Source organism: Rattus norvegicus, chromosome 15 (genome assembly GCF_021556685.1).
Source record: "Rattus norvegicus strain SHRSP/BbbUtx chromosome 15, alternate assembly SHRSP_T2T, whole genome shotgun sequence".
NCBI lineage: Eukaryota > Metazoa > Chordata > Mammalia > Rodentia > Muridae > Rattus > Rattus norvegicus.
The window spans coordinates 103,286,052-103,304,862 of NC_141548.1; the positions used below are offsets into that span (position 1 = coordinate 103,286,052).

The window sequence follows — 18,811 nt, forward strand, 5'->3', positions numbered from 1 at the left end:
TCAATAACCATAGGCTATTGCAACAGCCCCCTGCTGTCAGTTTCCTCCATGAGGATCTCAACACAGCCTAACTCCAGGAGGCAAGGAATAGGCCCTCTGGCCAGCACCTTCCAAAATACTCCCCACCAGAGAACAATGACTCCCTCTCCTCTAGCAGCCATTAACTCCCAATAGTAAACCCCATGCCCCTCCTGGATGGAAGTCAGTCTCTTGTGCCCCTCCCCCATCCATGTTAGACTGTTGACAGCTTAGTCCTGTGCACCTAACCACAGCTACCATAAGTCCTGAGTGTAAATGCTACAGTGTACCTACCTAGAAGACAGCATTTCACACCCTCTTCCTGTCTTAGTAAGGGTTTTATTGCTGGGAAGAGACACCATGACCAAGGCAAATATTAAATTACAGGCTGACTTACAGTTTCAGAGGTTCAGTCCATTGCCATCAGGTCTGGAAGCACTACAGTGTTCAGGAAGGAATGGTTCTGGAAGAGCTAAGAGTTCTATATTTTGATCCAAAGGCAACAACAGGTGACTGGCTTCTACAGGCAACCAGCAGGAGGGTCTCTTCCACACTGGGCAGAGCTTAAGCATAGGACCTCAAAGCCCACCCCAACAGCGACATACTTTCTCCTCCAACAACTGTTCCAACAAGGGCACACCTCCTAATAGTGTCACTCCCTGTGGGTCAAGCATCCCAACACATGAATAAATGGGGATCAAACCTACCCAAACCATCCCACTTCCCTATCTTCCTACAGTTTTTTCATGCTCTGTCTGCCACGCTCCTGGGTCTTGGAGAGTATGTTGCAGTTGTTCACGTAGAGTGGAACACTTCAGAGTCACTTGTCCTCTGTGACTTGTCACTTTGACCTGGCATGACTCTTGGAATTACCTGTAACCCACTGCCAACGAAGTTTCTCTGATCATCACAAGAGCAGCATGAATCTATAGGCACAAACACAAGTATTTAGATGATAACTTGACACCATATCCATTTAGCAAAACTATAATAGAATCATCCCCCCACTCAGGGCCAATGACCTCTCTATCCATTGGTTTTGGCCCAATTTGTAGTAAAAACCTGAGAGTTTTATAGGAAAGACCAGAAAAGACGCATACACATCCATCTACCATATGATGTCTTATTCTACCTCAGGATTATGCCAGCAAAAAGGCCAGTATCCTACTTGGCCCTCACTCCTCCAAAATGGAGTAAAATAAGCCTGTATATTTTTTATCAAGTCACCCAGCCTTGGCTATTTTATTATAATAATGCAAAACAAATTAACACAGAGAGGCAGACAGTAAGGTTTCAGTGTCTACTAACACTACAACTCATCCCATGTGGTGCAAGGAAGATGGACGAGAGTAGAGCTGTTTCCCATAGGACTTTCAGTGTTGGCAGTCTATACCCTTAGTAGGGAAGTCATGACCACGGCTAGCAACTGAGCACCAAAATGCAGTTGGTAGGACCTGAGAACTGAGCTTCAAATACAATCTCCTAAACATAAACTAGTCAAGGAACACCTAGAGTCCTAACAACATGAAAAATAAAAGAATTGCCAAAAAGAAGAAAAGTCAAATAAAGACTTCAAAATAAGCCATAAAATCTATTCAATTAAATCCAGGAAGAACTCACAGAAAGCAATGGTTCAGTTCAAACTATTCAGTCACATAACTTTAACATTTCTAAGATTATACTTATTTAGATACAAGGCACTCACATGAATAATATTGAGCTATGCGGATAATTTTGCAAAGATTATAATCATTGTTTAGATCAACCAAAGTTATTGACCTTATAAACTCAAAGGCTATACTCATGCCAGATTAACAAGGATCAAATAAAAGGAATTTTTTAAACACAGAATATTCAATTTAATAACTTGGAATTACAAGATAAAATTTCAGTACAAAGACAACTGTGGAAAATCTTCAAGTATTATCAAAAGCAAAGTAAATTTCTCAATGTAAGCATAAAAAAAGGAAGGTGGGTGGATGGGGAGACAGAGTCAAGTAGGAAGAAGAAAAAGTTCAGACGGGGAAAGAGCAAGAACGAGATAAAATAAGAAAACATTCATCCATCCATTTGTGTGCTTGTTTGTTTATTTGTTTGAGACAGGCTCTCACCATGTAGTCTTGGCTCTCACTATACAGGCTAGGCTAGTCTCAAACTGACTGAGTTCCAACTACCTCTGCCTCCCTAGTGCTAGAATTAAAAGTGGCACCATACCCAGTTTCATCTATAAATTTAAAAGCTGTTAGCATTTGAGGAAGCCACAGAGGACTCCTTAGAAACCGAGATGCATTATTACTTTTGAAAATCTTAAGACAGATGGCATGAAGAAATGTATTATGGAGACATCAAAACAAAAAGATTACAGTTCCCATGAACCAGTTGTAACTTGGAAGCCACCATGATTGAGGGCAATCTTCACCTGTATTGGTTGCTGGAGCTTACCACCAAAGCCAGGAATTCTACCCCTACGATGTGATGGCTAGTTTTAATTGTCAACTTGACACAATCTAGAATCACCTGAGGAATGATTTCTCAATAAGGTATTCTATAGACTGGAAAGAATTATCTTGAATGCATTAATTGAACTGGGAGGAATTGCCCATTATGGGTGGCATCATTCCCTATGTGAGGGATCCTGGAGTGGAGTGAAGAAGATGAGCCAGGCACTGCCATTTATCTTCCTTCTCTGCTTCTTTGATGTAGACTCTACTCTGCTGCCTTACACTCCAGCTATCGTGATGGACTATAACCTGGAATTGTGAGCCAAACAAAAGTTTTCTCTCTTGGTACTTCTGTCAGAGTATTTTATCACAGCAACAGAACAATATACTAAGACATGAAAAATCAGACACGATCAAACACTGAATCTGGTCAAACATGTTCTATTTTCATACTAAAAACTATATAGTAACGCTCCTTTATGAGAATTCAAAATATGGCTTAGGTCTAAAGCAGAGAAAGAAGTTCCTTTGGCACTGAGGTAATAAAAGTCTCCCATATCAATCTTGAAAAATCAAAGCTTGAATGAAATTTATAACAAACCTAGTACCTCATGTATTCAGAAATGATTTTAAATTGTGTCAAACTTTATTGTATAAAAAAGAATCTTTCAAATGCATAGTGTGAGTGATCAGTAAACCAAGCAATAAAAAGAAAGCTGTTTTTCTCATACTTCTGCAAAGTCAGAGAATTCACTAAACCTTTACTAGGGCTCAAAGGTTGGGACAGTACAAGCATATATAAAAGGATTTCAGAATAAACTCCAGGCCAGTCATTTAGAGGTAGATACCACAGGTCTTATAAATTACTTTCCAATTGCACAAGATGGTGTGTTTCTATCACCTGTTGACGGATTCATCCATATTCTTCCCCCAGGCTCTTTGGTAGCCATCATCTGTTTGATATTAAGGATGTTTTTATATATGGCCTGGCTACTTTCTAACTAAAATAATTTAAAAGGTGGATAAAATAGAAACATAAAACACCAACTACCATCTTAAATACACAAGCTGAGAAGAAAATAAGAAATTCTCAGAATAAAGCAGAAGCCAGGACAGGTATGCTGAATCAAAGGTGAAGACGAGTTTGCTCTGAATTTGAACCTGATGTTCAATGTCTGGTAGGTTTAGAGGAGACCAGGAAGAGCCAGGGCCCAGGTAAGATGTGGTTTAACAGACGGCCTTTCCATGAACTCTTGACCCTAATGCTTATACCATAGGGAAATATCCATGCTCTCCATCCCTTCAGGGGATGATAAGGACTGTATGGAACCACTGAGTTTAAGAAGAAAAGTCTGAGAATTGGTAGCCACACACTGGCCTTTGAGAATCAACAATCCCAATTTATATAATTCATGCCATCAAACATGTCGAATTAGGGCTCAATGGTTAAGAGCACTTGCTGCTCTTCTGGAGGACCCAAGTTCAGTTCTCACTGCCCATTTTGTGAGCCTTATCTAACTGCAGCTCCAGGGTATCTGATGTCTTCTTCTGGCCTTGAGGGAACACACATGCATATGACACAGACATACAAGACAACACACATAAATAAAAATAAGTGTATTTTTACATGTCACTCAAAAGAGTGATCCCAGACTGAAAGTAGCACCAGCAATATAGAAAACTGAATCTCCCTCCATCGTAAAGCAAGAGCTATAGGCACTTTGCTCATGTCTCAGTGGATATTGTGAATGCCTGAAAACAACAGATATTCACTAAGAGAGAAGAAAATTGACAAAAACTCAACTGTAGCATCTTTCAGGAATAAGGGAAATAGAGAAAGAAGATCTTTTCAAACAACCCAAACAGACAGTTTGTTCCATTTAGATATTTAGTAAGAAAAAGTATAAAGGATATTCTTCAGGCAAAACAAAATGACCCAAGACGAAAATTCTGAGGTAAACAATGAACTCAAAGGTGAGGCATCTGGGAAACTCGGGCAAATTCAGGCTAAAACTGAAGGAATGAAGCATAATTAAAATACTCCATGGAGCTATAAAAACATAACAAGATAGACTAAAATGCTCAGCAATGGAATGGGAGAGGAGAGAGGAACTCTGAATGTCAGTTGGGAGGGGATAATATTGAATAACAACCTACTTGGAAAGACAGCCTAACTTCCAAAATAAAAGCAAAGGGAGGCGAAAAGGGATAGTTCTTATCATGTCATAAGAAGCTATAAACTAGGAAGAACTGATGTATACTGTGTGGAAAACAAACCAACCCCTCCCCCCCCCAAAAAAAACAAGAAAAAAACCAGGAAAAAAAACCACATGAATCTAATTCATAAATTAAGAAATGTCCAAGGTCTTAGCTCCTTAGTTACAAGACAGCTCTGTAACAATATGTGTTTCTAAGGGATAATCATGTGCTTTTGGCACAGACAGATGGTTAATGTTAAATGGATGGAAAACAATAAGCCAGATGAAAATTAATCAAAAGAAAACCCATGGAATTATCTCAACATCACCCCAGACAGACTGTATAGGTATTGTTTCAAATGTTGCCGGCTGTGTAAGCTTTCTTTTTTCCTTCTGTGAACTGTTAGCAGAAAGCTTCCCCTGAACCACATACTTCACATTTTTAAATTCTAATTCTTAAGTTATTTATTCATTTATTGACTCATGCATGTGTTTGTATGTGTGTGCATTTGTATATGAAAGTTGGGGGTTGATGTTGGGTGTCTATCTCAATAGCTTACCACCTTAGTCTTTGAGGCAGGTTCTTTCATGGAGTAGGCTCACTGACAGGGTAGACCAGTTGGCCCCTGAGTCCCAGGGATTCCTAACTCTCCAGTTCTGAAAATACAGATTTGCCTGCTACATTCAACATGTTATTTTACATAGATGCTAGATATTAAACTCTATCCTCCATGCTTGTGGGCCAGGCACTTTACCATCTGAGACACCTCCCCAATACGTCTTTTTCTTCATTCTTTAACAATCTTAGGCAGAAATCCTTACAGTCTTAGGAGAAAATTCTAGCATCTTAGAAATGATTTCATACTCTTGATTGCCTTTAAAAGAATTTTTACTTAACATTTATGCTAGGAAAGTCTTTTGTGGAGGAAAAATGTTGTCCTGTTCCTGAACATAACACTTAAATCTGTAACCACTTGGTCCTATAGCATTTGAACATGATACATCTGTAACCACTTGGTCCTATAGCATCTGAACATGATACATCTGTAACCACTTGGTCCTATAGCATCTGAACATGATACATCTGTAACCACTTGGTCCTATAGCATCTGAACATGATACATCTGTAACCACTTGGTCCTATAGCATCTGAACATGATACATCTCTAACCACTTGGTCCTATAGCATCTGAACATGATACATCTGTAACCACTTGGTCCTATAGCATCTGAACATGATACATCTGTAACCACTTGGTCCTATAGCATCTGAACATGATACATCTCTAACCACTTGGTCCTATAGCATCTGAACATGATACATCTCTAACCACTTGGTCCTATATCATCTGAACATGATACATCTCTAACCACTTGGTCCTATAGCATCTGAACATGATACATCTCTAACCACTTGGTCCTATAGCATCTGAACATGATACATCTGTAACTACTTGGTCCTATAGCATCTGAACATGATACATCTGTAACTACTTGGTCTAATAGCATCTCGCTCCATCTATTCCAGCTCCTTACCCCACTTTTCATGAAAACATGGTTGATATATTTTAAGAGTGCTATCCATTCCTATCTTGCTATTTCTTGAAATTTCATTTGGGTCCCATAGATAGTCCCCTAATTTAAATCCCTATTGTGTGGAACCTGGCATTCGCTCATGGCCCAACTCACTCATTAGGTTTCAATGAGTTTTCAGGTGAAAACATAATTAAGTTTTAATGAGCTTCCAGTGGTTCCGTGGTATTTTAAGTACCGACTGTGACTTCAATTAAAGTTTTACATTTTTATACATGATTCGCCTGGAAGCCAGCTTCCCCCTTTGCTGTATGATGTCACATGACTTCATTCTTCCACAGTGGCTTGGACTCTACTCTTTGAGCTCCTTACTCTGTTTCACTCAGATGTCAATCCAACATAGTTGTTTAATCTCAGAACACTTTTCCCTCTGCCTGGATTTCTGCTTGAACCATGGAGTTGGTGGCCCTGTTCTACAGTTTCCCAACTGTGATCATAGGCAGAGCCAACTACTTGTTGCTTCATGGATATTACCAACCCAGGATTACTAAGTATTCATGATGAGGCCAAGATGTTGCTAACAAATTAAAGAGAGTCATGCTTGGCTCTCAGTCATCATCGGCTTGCCTGGTACAGGCTTGAATCACCAGAAATAATGAGAGCAGCCACAGCAAGCAACTGGGCACTCTTTCTCCCTGCTACTTCTAAACTCTGCAGAAAGTGCAACAAAGGCTTCATATTTATCTTTGGGTTCAGTTGTGAGCCAAGACCCCTTCAGAAAACCATTCCCCTTCGTTTGGAATCTGTTTTCTCTTCTGTGATACAAAGGTTATTATCATGCCCATGATTGTGACTATCAAATGAGGCAGTCCACAGTCATGTAATCAGATGCAATCTGTTTAAACAGACAATCCTGACTGTATTAGTCAGCTGCCCCTTGCTGTGATAAAACACCCAAGAGAAACAACTGAACAGGAGGAAAAACTTACGTCCGATCCTAGCTTCAGTCCATGGACATGAGTCCCTATTGCTTTGGGTTTTGGTGAGGCAAAATATCTCTATAGTCACCATAGGGAGATTGTGGAAGAGAGCTGCTCACCTCATGGAGAGGAAGGGAGGAAGGAAGGAGAGGGAGAGGGAGAGGGAGAGGGAGAGGGAGAGGGAGAGGGAGAGGGAGAGGGAGAGGGAGAGGGAGAGGGAGAGGGAGAGGGAGAGGGAGAGGGAGAGGGGAGAGGGAGAGGGGAGAGGGAGAGGAGAGGGAGAGGGAGAGGGAGAGGGAGAGGGAGAGGGAGAGGGAGAGGGAGAGGGAGAGGGAGAGGGAGAGGGAGAGGGAGAGGGAGAGGGAGAGGGAGAGGGAGAGGGAGAGGGAGAGGGAGAGGGAGAGGGAGAGGGAGAGGGAGAGATCGATCTTTAATTTCCTGTCAGGGAAGACACCTGGCAGATGGTACCTACCTTAGACTCAGAGCCTCAAGAGATCATATTAGGAAAACAAACCAACAACAAGGAAGGAATCTTACCATGTCATACTCTAAAATTAGTTGCTGAAAGAAAGGATCTGTGATCTCTCATAAAATCAAAGCAGAAGACCATCTCAAATTTTTTCCAAACATGGTATGCCTTCCAGAAGGCATAAACGGGCTATTGATTTCTGCTGTGGGGAGTGAAATCTCTCTCTCCTTCTTTCCCTTTTAATTTCCAATTTGCTATTTTTAGAAAGCCTGCTGTCCCTTAAGAGTTCTGCTCAAATACTGCAAGGCAGTGGAGAAGTCTTGAACTGAGCTAGGCCCAAAGACTCACGTTTTATAGCAGCATCAAGCTAGACACTCACCTGGTCCCAAGTCTGAGTCAGCATCATCAGACGTGGAGCTCCACATGTTTTAAGAACTTTAGTTGTCAACTCAATTCTGTTGAAATTTTGTGTGGGGAATTCCCACAAGGCCTCACCTTACATATGTTTTACCTCTCAAGAGAGGATTTGCACTGCATTTACTTTTTCCAAACATCTGGGAGCTATTCCCAGTGTAATGAAGTTAGTCATCTGCTTTTTACACATAGTTGATAATTTTGTACTGTGTAGATATCTTGAGGGTATTGTTCTATAATCAGAGAATATGGCCCACAAATGTGCACCTTTAGGATTTGTTGGTGATTTTGGATAGGCAAGTAATGACTTACTTCAGCAACTGTCTTTTGTACATACAGAAAAGAATTTGTATTTCTGTCTGTAGTGAATAGATTTATCTATATAACTGGTTTTAGAATGGGTTTACAGACTGCATTATTTGACATATCTACACTATTCAATGATATTTTATTATACATCTTAATTGTTTTAATTATACTTAAATTTTAATTTATATCTTTATTTTAATTTTAATTTTAATTTTTTTTTTGGAGCTGGGGACCGAACCCAGGGCCTTGTGCTTGCTAGGCAAGTGCTCTACCACTGAGCTAAATCCCCAGCCCCTATTTTAATTTTTAATTACATATTTTTATATAGTTATATATCCTAAATTTAATTATACATGTGTAATTATACAAATGCATGCATCATTTGTGTGTGCTTGCATGTGTGCTGTGTGTGCATGTGTTCTGTGTGTGCATGTGTGTTGAGTCTTTTTCTTCAGTTATTGTGATAAAAATACTTGGGCTAAAAGAAATCAAATGGAGAAAAGCCTTTGTTTGATTTATACTTCCAAGTCATAGTCCATCCTTGAGGAAAATGAGGGCTGGAACACAAGAAGGGACTTGAAGCAGAAACTGTGGGGGAATACTGCTTGCTGGGTTATTCATAAACCCAGGCTTAGCTAGTTTTCTTATACACATGAGGACCTCCTGCACAGGGAATGGTACCACCCATAGTGGGCTAGATTCTCCTACATTAGTAAACAGTCAAGATAATCCCCTCAAACACATGCACACCAGCCAGACTGACCTGGTCAATTCTCTCAGCTGAGACCCATTTCTTATGACTCTAGACTGTGTCAAGTTTACAGTCAAAGCTAGCTAGGGTAATATATATTAAGTCTCTTCTAGGATCTTGAATTTTATAATGTCTCTTTATGTTTTTAGTTTATATTTCTCTGCAATGTCATTTAGAGATAGTATGAATCACTACGCCTCTTCTTTGCAGATTGTATCTTTGTTTTCTCATACAAGGAATATTAGCTCTGCCCCACAGTTACCTGGCAACAGCCAGGTACTCCTGACTCAGTATAAAAGGGACTGCTTGCCCCCTCCTCTCTCTCTTGCTCTCTTCCTCTTCCCCCTCCCTATCCTTTCCCTCCCTATTCCTCTTCCCCACTTCCCCCTCTCTCCACATGTTCATAACTGGGCTCCTTCCTCCCCCCCACCTCTCTCCCTCCCTCTCTCTTTCTCTCTGTCTTTCTCTGTCTCTACTACCTCAACTCCCCCTCCCCATGACCTAAATAAACTTTATTCCATACTACATGGCTGGCTGGTACTTCAGGGGTAAGGGATGCCTCAGCAAGGGCCTGCAGAGGCATGTTCCCTCCACAGCGTGCCCTACCATACCTCACTCTACCAAACACACTCCTGGTTCTTTCTTTCTTTTTTATAAAGCACAGCACTTCAATGTCCCAGATTCTTCTCTATTTGGTGTTGTGCTTCTGGTCCTGCTTTTCCTTTTCTTTGTCCTACATTGCTTAAGGTATTTTGCCTTACTACATTATTTTCTACCCTTCTTGACTATTTCATTTTAGTTGAACCAATTTTTTGACAGCATAGAATTTGTAAAATTCTAAGCTCCTAGCTTTTGATAAAAGAAAGCATTTTTCACTTCCTCTGATATTTACTTAGTATCTTTTGTTCTATTGTTGTGCTTAGAATCTATTTACCTGTTGTTTTTTCTTACGTAGTTTCTTAACTTGCCTTATTACTATTTTTAAAAATCTATATATTCTATGATAATATACAATATTGCCACAAAAATCTATTATGTCTCTGGAAATTAACTATGTAATTTCTTCAATCTATCTCTCTATTTTTCATTTAAAAGTATTCTGGTTTATAAGTCACAAACCATCCATAGGGGTGTGTGTCACGTGCACATGCATGTGTGTAAAGTACTTTTAATGTTCCTCATGTAAAGAATTGTATTGACCTGCACTCTAGACCACCAACTCCAACCAAAATTAAGGCTTCCTATTACATTCACACCAGTTTTGAAGGCTACTCAAACTCATTTTGAGTTTTGGCTTTGCTTTGTTCTTTTGTTGGTTGGTTGGTTTTGGTTATGTTTTGAAACAAGGCCTCACATAGCTCAGGTGGTCTCACTATGTGGTTGGCCTCAAACTCTGAATCTCCCTCCAGCTTCCAATTGGAGGTTGCAGATGTGACTACCATTCCTACCTTCTGTCAACTTAAACACACAGCAAAGGACCCACACCTGAGAGAATCCCCGGATGATCTTCAGTCACAACCCAATTTAAGACTTATTTACAACTGAACTCCTAACTTAAATATCCATTTGGTAGTTACTAGCCAGTGCTGATGGCCTGGGAACCCAGATCCTCTTCCACAGAGAGCCTCTCAGCTTGTCTCCTTTCATAGGGAAGACATTTCCCAGATATCGGCATCATCGTGAGACTTGCTTATACATTTTATAAGAACATTGCTCACTGCCACGTCATGTGTTCCTCCCCTCTCTTTTCTGTGATCAAATTGCCCTTACTTTTTTTTCTGGAATAACTTCTCCATCATTATAATAAAGGTGTGTTGTTAAAGGCATGGGGGTCTAGTTTTGTATATGAGTTGCTTTTCTTTCCTCACATTTAAATGATCTGACTCCCATTTTTCTCAACCTCTGTAGATTTTTCTGTTTTCCGGCTTCCAGAATTTCAAGTCCAAAGTCTGGCATCTGTCCTGTTCTCTTCTTTGTTCAACAGCCTTTTCTCTGCAGGGAGGAAGCTTAGTAATATTTCTTGTTCTCTTTGGATTTAAGAAGACTTGCTTGAATGAGCCTGGTCTGTTGTCATTGTTACCGAACTTCCCAGGATTACTTGAACCTCTTCACCCTGTAAAGGCAAGGTTTATTTTTATCACAGGTGTCATTGCTTGAAAGGGTTTGTCTTGTGTTGAAATTTAATTGCCAACATGGCAGTGCCAAAAGGAAGGAGGGTCTGTAAGAGGTCAATCCATTATAACCCTTGCTTCTGTGTAGTGAGTACTCCCTCTCAGGTATCTGCATTTGTTATTCTTCACATGATCAGGTTGTTATAAAACAAGATCTCTCTCTCTCTCTCTTCTCTCTCTCTCTCTCTCTCTCTCTCTCTCTCTCACACACACACACACACACACACACACACTTGCATCGCCCTTCTGTTGTGACACTAGCACTGGAAACCAATCATATGCTTAGATCTCCAGAACCACAAGTCAGAATTAATCTCATTTCTTTATGATTTACCTAGTCTCAAAGTTACTTATAGAAAATGGACTAAGATAACAAGAAATGTATCACCATCATCATCACTACCACAATCTTCACAACAACCACTATCATCGTCAACACCATTACCATCACCACTAACACCATCTTCACTACCAGCACCACCATCTTTCACCACCAGCACCACCATCTTTCACCACCAGCACCACTACCACCATTTCCACACAACCACCATCATCACCACTAATACCATCTTCACAACCATCATCATCACACCATCATCACCACCATTACCAACACCACTGTCACTACCATCTAACCAGTAAGTACTTGTCTTCTACATGTTCTTTATTTCTGTTTTCAACTTTCTTATACCTTATGCTTCTTACAACTCCTTTCTTTTGTGTAGAGCTTCCATTCCTTCTCATGGTGAACTTCCGTCTCGTCTTGTTCTTCAGATAAATTTGGTGTCCAAGTGGCCTTTAGAGTCCAGGACAAGGCATTTTGGTAAGAGTTGGGTGGATGGATACAGGGCGTGCCTCTCCTCTGCCCAGGGTCAGAGGTTAACTTTGAAGGGGGAGAGTGGGATTGGCAGCTGTGCTCTGGCAAATGACTAACATCTTTCTCATTTTTCACCTTCAGAAGAAGCATGACAATTGAAACTCAACTTTCTTCTTTTCAGCCTCCCAAACACAATTTGTGGAAGACGCATTACTTTGCAGTGAGGGTCAAGGATCATTTCTTTACAGTACTCTTGAACACACACACACACACACACACACACACACACACACACACACACACACTCCATCCAATAGCAACTAAAGGGAAGTGTTCTGCAGATGACTTGAAGACTTGGGATTTCTGACTTCTTACACAATTGGGAAAGTCAAAGTTTCTAATATAAAATGAGGTCATCAGTTGGTGGTCTGTCTCCTCCTCCATCATCTCTGTCAGAGATGTCATCATTGTCATTATGGCTGGCAGCTCCAGTCTCAAGTTCTTCTCCCATGTTTGAAACCAAAGTGCTAAGACTACATGGAAAATGCCTTTCTCTTCTATGAAGAAAACAAGACATTTAATGAACCTGAGTATCATAAACATTTAATATTTAATATTTTCACGTTACAAGTTTCAATGGAGTGGTTCCAAAGGCTACAGCTGCTAAGGAGCCAGCTTACCATTTTGTCAAGTGTTGACATAGAGTTAACACATGACTCAGAAATTCCATACAAAGAGACATACCCAAGAGAAATGTAAACACATGTCCTGCAATTTTTACATGACTGCACAGAACAGTGATATCCATGCCAGACAAACGGTGGAAACAACCCAATTGTCTATCAATTGGCCCAAAAATAATTAAAATGTGATATTTGTACAATGTAATACTGTCTGATAAAAAGATGAAGTCTTAATGCAAGTAGTAATGTGGATGATCTTTGAAAACATATGCTAAGTGAAGAGAATTGCATATGTGAAAAAATGGATGCATGATCCAATAATATGAAGTGTTCAAAACATCTATAGAGGTGGAAAGTAAATAAGCAATGCCTATGGCTAGGGGTAGGAAGCTGGTCAGAAGGAAACTGAAGTGATTGCTTGTGTAGTCCTTGGTGATCCCACCAGGTGCCGACAGACAGTTCCAATGCAATTGTCACACAAGTGATCCTGGCTAAACTAAGTAGGTCACAAACCAAACCCAAAAGTCATGAATCTGGGAAAGGACAGGTAGCAATAGTGGGGAAGGTTGACAGGGATGGGAGGATGATAGGTCTTAGCTCTGGGGCTGGGAAGAAAGGGCTGCAAAAGGCTGGGAAATGAAGAGGTGAGGAGAGTCATAGGCACGTGACACTAAAGCATTTGACTGAGACTGGCTCACAGTTCGGAGGTTTAGTCCATTATCAGCATGGCGGAGAGCACGGTGGCTTGTCATGTGAGAGTTCTTAGTGAGGATGGTTATGAAAATCTTCTAAAATGATTTTGGTAATGGTTCCACAATGGTGGATATATGAAAGTCATTAAATATTTTATACTTAAAGGAATAAATTATATGATTATATCTCAATTAAACTAATTAAAAAAAAAACCTCTAGTCCATGGTGAGAGGATACCCAGGACTTTGGTATAAGGTTTAGGTTAGACAGACATAGAGTCAAATTCTAGCTGTCTAATAGGCTGAGAGATATGCTGGATGAACTTGGTCGTGTTACTACAGATCTCTTTAAACCTCAGTGTTCTCTTGCAAAATGGGAAGATGTCTCCTTCACAGTGTGAGGAAGAGGGACAGCCATTTAAAAGGAAGCACACAGAGATCTGGATGGGGCTCCCATCTCCCCTCCCCACCTCGCCCCATCCCCTGGCCCTCACCCCTCAACCCTCCACCCCCCACCTCCCCCAGACCCCACTCCCACTCCTCCCACTCTTGGCTACTTTGCAGAATCATAAACTATCATCCACACAGTGTGTTGTCTTGATTGGGCTGTGAAGGAGTCAAAACAACTGATCTCCCCTCCCCATCATTAGAGCTTCTCCATCCCTGCTCCTGTGTTTGTTTTCACTTTCTTTGTTCTAGCTGGAGTTTCAGGCAACCAAAGCGAAACACTCACCAAAGATTCACCCTTCATAGCAGTAATGACACAAATTACATTGTTCTCCAGAGCCAAGAACACCCAACCATTAAATTTAACTATGTGAGCTCTGCAAATCTTTTCAAAAGCAAAACAGCTGTTTTCTTTGGCTCCATTTTTAAAGCATTTTGTCCAAGGCTTAAAGGCATACACACGACTATTGTGAAGCCGGGAAGAACCATAACATACCAGGGGTACCACCATCAAGACTCCTGGCATGAGCAAAGGGGTTCAGTTTTATTTTTCGACAACTATGCAGTTTCTGTATGTGAAGCAGTGTGGGGTTTACAATGTGTCAGGCATTAGTCTAAGGATTTGGTGACTAGGTTTAAACTCTGTAAAGTAGGTGTTGCTATGATTCCTACTTTGCAAATAGACAGTGAGGCAAGGGAACTGATCATGTAACTCCTAATGTGCGAAGCCGGGCCCACTCAGGCAGACTGGCTTGACCACCCATATTTTAATGGTCCTTCCACCTCCCGTAACTCAATTTCTTTCACTTATTTAATTGCTCACTTGATTCCTAGTCATGAATGCACCATCCCTTCATGGTTCCTGCCAAGTCTTTGCCTTCACCACCACCTTGTGACAACCTCCTGCTGTCACCAATGGTGCCATTAACTAACTGGTCATTGCCATTGGAGCTATGCACAGTGCCCCTCACCGTGGGGCAGGATACCCAGAGGAAACCCAGCTTTGGTCAGAAACTCATTAAATGACACGTGGCTCAGATGAGAGACAGCACAGTTGCAGCTGGGAGAGGCTTGGCAAAGAGCTCGCACTTCGTGTACCTCACCGTGAGCATCTTCTCAGATCTCTGTGCTGCACCAGTTTTCATCTGTGACTCATGGGATTCTAAGAATGTTTATTGTGTATATAAGAACAGGCTTACATCATTGCTACCACTGGCCAATGGAAGATCCTAGAGTGAATTAGAGAGAGTCCCCTTCCCCCCAGGGACATGGTGGATGAAAGTGTCTGAGTACAGGAATCAATGTGAAATTGGGCCTATTGGGCCATGAGTGACTTCAGAAATTACCAGTTATGGTGCTGGCCTGATCCCTAGTTCCACGGAGTGTAACCACTCCATTCCACAAAATACTTTCTGAAGATTGCCTGGAAACCTGGAAGTCTGCATGAGTGCAGTGGGAGTACAGAGAGCCACTACAGGACGCTCCCTGCCTGCTGTGGTCAGTATCAATAGCATTATCAACAGAGACTTAAAAATAAATGACATAGCTATGTCTGGACATAAGAGAGCAGCTGTGTTCATCTGTCTCAATGGGCACTTATTAGAGAAGACCATAATGCTTTGCACATTTTAGGTACTATCAAATACACATACATATACACATACATATATATATATATATATATATATATATATATATACGCATACACATATATACATACATTCACACACACATATATACATACAACATACACATATATACATGCATACACATCATACACATATGTGCATACATACATTCTCACACATGCATGCACATACATACACATATATGCACATATGTGCACACACATATACATAAAACCATATACATATATACATACATACACATACATGCACATGCATCATACACATATATATATACATTCATGCACATATATACACATATATTCACACATGTATGCACACATATATACACACATGCATACATATATACACAAGCATGCATACACATATACATACATACACACATGTATATACACACAATATACACATATATACATACACATACATGCACACATCATACACATATATACATGCATACATTCACACACATGCATGCATATACATATATACATACACACATGCTTACACATATACATACATACATACATACATACATGGAGTGGAGAACAGAGTATGTGGACACTTGCATGCATGCCTGCCTTAGGGAAAGGGCAGGCATTACATGGAAGCCAGACTCCAGGGGAAGAGAATAAATAGCACAGGAATCCCAGAGACAGCTAGCTTGGTAAGTTTGCCATTTTTCCACTTACACCCCCAGGAAGTGGTAGTCATCGAAGTGAGCTATGCGGTAAACATCATCTCCTCCAACAACAGAGAAGAAAGCCCTGCCCCCGAACTCCATTCTTTCTGACCCACTAGCCACTAAACTCAAAGTTCTTTGAGTAATTAGAAATTAAAATTAAATCATATTTAGATTGCTTTTTGTTATCCAGAAATCGTTTGCATTGTGCAGAATGCATGCAGAGTGTGCTCATTTTAGAAACAATGGCATTTTTCTCTTGAGTCATGAGTCCGAGAACATTTTTTTTTAACTCACTAAGCCACTGCACACATCTCTGACTCTTGCTACAGGGTGAGCATTTGGTCACCACCCCACAGCTATGAACTCCTGAAATAGGCCCAGATGGCTAATTTTAAATTTAAAATTACACTTCGCTGTCTGCTTAGCTGGCCTTGGGTGTTTCTGCCTAAAGTTGCATTATCTGGGACTATTATTATCAAAGAAAGATAATAAAAAAGAGAAGAGTGGTGAACTGAAGGGAAGAGGAGGGGGACAGGGTGGGAAGAAAGAGGAGGGGAGAGGTACAGCTCATCACCGCTCTCTTGGTAAGCACTGAGCTACTAGACCCAGGATTCTGTTTGTTAGCCACTGGACTCTGCACCGCCCAGCACGCCCTGACCCAATATGGCTGTTTGCCCTGGGAAGGTCGCCTGCAATGGAGGAGTGAAGAAAAAAGACCGAGACAGAGCAAAGGGACAAAGCAGAGAGGAAGAAAAGGAGCTTAGGCACCGGGGAGCTGACTCATGGCTTTGGAAACCAAGAGGTTTGTAAACAGAAGCCTGGGGATCCTTTAGGAAGGGGCTGTCATCTGTGTGCTGTCCTGCTCAGCAGAACAGAGAGGAAGGAGGGAAAAGCAACTGTTTGGGGATTAGAAAGACCTGGTTCTAGTTTCAGAGCAGTTACCAAGGCATGTGATTCCGCAGGTAAGCAGACCGAGCCTCATTGTCAGAATCAGGACAGAATTAGGAAGATGGCTTTGATCTCAGCATCCAGGTGCCTCTTCCTTGCCCTTTCAGGTAACAGCATTCTTCCCTTGTGTTCCAGAGTGAAACCTAAAGCCTATTCCAAACTGTGCGGTAAAAGGGCACTCTCAGCCTGTGCACCCTAAGGATGAAGCACAAGACAGCCCCATTATTAAGGTCACCCCATGAGTATCTCCCATGAACTAAATGTATTTCTCTATTAATAGAAGTCAAACATCACCACTTTTTGTTGCAGAACACAAGGAAATCTAAGCAGTGCAAATGCTGAGGCTACATCAGTAATAAGGTCTAGAACTTTGCCTATGTGGTCTAAAGAATGATCTGTTCTTAGGCAATACTTAAAGATATACCATAAGTGGTCAAATTAAGGAAAATAACAAAGCATTACATATATCTACATTTCTATAGGTATAGACCTCACAGGTGTTTAACTTTTTATTATGACTTCAGCTTCGTGACAGAATGTAGCACACAGCCCTTTGTCTTTATTTGTATTTAATTCATATACTGAGTAGAAGAATGGCAGGATACTTTGCCTGCTAAAGATGGCCCTTCTCTCAAAATTTAGAGACCCATATCCCACTCCTACAAAGCCTTTTATTTTCTCTCCAAGGGAAGCCCAGAGTTTTGTGCCTTGTGCTCTAAAGTCTGTGTATTTAGAATTATTTATTTATTGGATTTCAGAGTCACACTCCTTCCCAAGAGTCCAAGGTCACAGGCCAAGGGCTCTGGCAGTTTTGGCCATAAACCTGCTCCTGACCCGACCACGGTCAAGTTCAAGGGCATCAGGAAGGCAGCATGGAGACTGAACACAATCCACAGGTTTCTGAGCGCCCCATCTGTGCGCCTCTCCGTCAAATACTGCAGCAGCTTGCAACTTAATTGGTTTTCCCCACTTCTTTGTTTATGCGAGAAAATAAAAATGATTTGATCCCCAAATCGAGGGGAAATGGATCAGAAATAAAGGCAGAATGAGTCTGTTCTGTGTTCGGTGTGGATGGAGGTGGGAAGCTCAATAAACACAGCATTTCCACCACTGTGGCAAGCACTGATGAGAAGCGAGGGCTCGCCCTGCACGGGGGTTGGCAGCCCTGTACCCTGTGGAACGAGAAGAGCATCAAACTGATACCTTCATTTGGCCACTGAGGTGGCACTTGGTAGCTTGATGGCTGGCACCTAAGCCATCAACAGACATTAAGCAAAGCAGGGTGGGGTTGAGTTAGGTGTCTTCAGTTTTAAGGACAACAGGAAAACAGCAAAAGGCTCCCACGTGTGAGCCTGCCTGCCCACCCTCCACGACGGTTTTCTTATTTTACAGGTGCCAACCCTGAGTGTTAGAGATGGTAAATTTGTAAACACTTTTTGGAGATGAACCCCATACCTAACAGCCACATCTTCTGACCCCAAATCCCATGACCCTCATACATGTTCAGAGAAGGAAGTTCAGATGTTTTGAGTTCATAGTGCTCTTCCTACAACTATCTAAGATGTTTGAGCTAACTGCACTCCAAGTGTGGGGACAGTTCCAACGCTTACCT

General features: G+C 41.2%; 1 long non-coding RNA gene and 1 other non-coding gene across 5 annotated transcripts in view; one reads left to right on the top strand and one right to left on the bottom strand.

Annotated features, from left to right (window-relative positions):
• Positions 1 to 342: 342 nt before the first annotated feature.
• Positions 343 to 18,811, bottom strand: part of LOC148001154 (uncharacterized) — a 277,259-nt gene continuing 258,790 nt past the window's right edge. The window contains exon 5 of one of the 3 annotated variants that reach the window (XR_015638578.1): positions 343 to 944. This is a non-coding gene — a transcript (uncharacterized LOC148001154). Of the gene's footprint in view, positions 945 to 17,193; positions 17,395 to 18,811 lie in introns of those variants that run through there. The other 2 variants (XR_015638580.1, XR_015638579.1) reach the window with 2 other exon arrangements.
• On the top strand, positions 16,267 to 18,238 carry LOC120097090 (uncharacterized). 2 transcript variants are annotated; one of them, XR_015638575.1, is made up of 3 exons: positions 16,267 to 17,053; positions 17,214 to 17,306; positions 17,958 to 18,238. It is a non-coding gene; the product is annotated as an uncharacterized LOC120097090 (long non-coding RNA). The 2 variants fall into 2 exon arrangements; XR_015638574.1 differs by lacking the exon at positions 17,214 to 17,306 and having other exon boundaries at positions 16,830 to 17,053.